The 1074-nt window shown below is 47.0% G+C and overlaps 1 pseudogene; it reads right to left on the reverse strand.

Annotated features, from left to right (window-relative positions):
• Positions 1-683: 683 nt before the first annotated feature.
• Positions 684-1054, reverse strand: LOC126496502 (60S ribosomal protein L35-like; annotated as a pseudogene).
• Positions 1055-1074: the final 20 nt, after the last annotated feature.

Below are 1074 nucleotides of genomic sequence, written 5' to 3' on the forward strand. Positions count from 1 at the left end.
TTTTTCAAAATTTTCCATTATTTTTGACAGTTTAATAAAATAAATGTGATTATATTCACCCCATTATTGTCTGGCATCCCCCCTCCCTTCCCTCTGAAACTTTCTCCCCTTCTAATAGTAATGGCTACACTATTAGAGAAAATGACACCCCTTCTTTCACCAAACATTAACAGTCATTAGCACCCTGGAACTTATGGGCACCTCCTCTACCCATGATAGAAAGCAGAGGGCCCAATCTTATGCAACTCTCCATAGCTTCTACTTGTTCATGGTTGCAATGACCATGTTATGGCTGGATAGCAGCATGACTTAGGGTTTCTAGTGCTGCACTGACCAAACACCATGATCAAAAAGCAAGTTGGGGAGGAAACAGTTTTGTTTGACTTACACTTCCGCAATGTAGTCCATCATTGAAGGAAATCAGGACAGGGACTCAAGGAGAGCAGAAACTTGGAGGCAGGGGCTGGTGCCAAGGCCATGGAGGGGTACTGCTTACTGGCTTGCTCTCCAAGTCTTGCTCAGTCCTCCTTTTTATAGAACCCAGAACTACCAGCCCAGGGATGGCACCACCCACAATGGGCTGGGCCCTCCCTACCAATCACTAATTAAGAAAACACTCCATAGCAATCCAGTCTTGTAGAGACTTTTTTTTTTTGCCAGTCTTGCACTTTATTGCCCTTCCATTAGGCCTTGACCGCATACTTGCATAGGGGTACAGCCCCTCCTTCTGCTGCTGCTTCTTTGTCTTCAGCTTCTCTTCGTGCTTGGTGAGCCAGCGGCGCATGGCTCTAGTTTTCTTGGGTCACAGGTCCAGAGGTTTGTAATTCTTGCCCTTGTAGAATTTCCTGAGGTTTTCCTTTCGAGTCTGGTTAATGACGATGAGAACACGGGTGATGGAGTTGCGGACAACTAGTATCTTGGAGAGCTTGGAAGCTGTGCCGCCTGTCACATTGGCGATGCGAAGCTGGGATAGCTCTACCTTCAAATCGTCCAGTTGTTTTAGCAGCTCCTCCTCCTTCTTGCCACGCAGGTCCCGAACCTTAATCTTGGCCATGGATGCATTGCTCACCGCTG

Source organism: Alexandromys fortis, unplaced genomic scaffold, assembly GCF_014885135.2.
Source record: "Alexandromys fortis isolate MF-2015 unplaced genomic scaffold, M_Fortis_MF-2015_v1.1 scaffold_6012, whole genome shotgun sequence".
Lineage (NCBI taxonomy): Eukaryota > Metazoa > Chordata > Mammalia > Rodentia > Cricetidae > Alexandromys > Alexandromys fortis.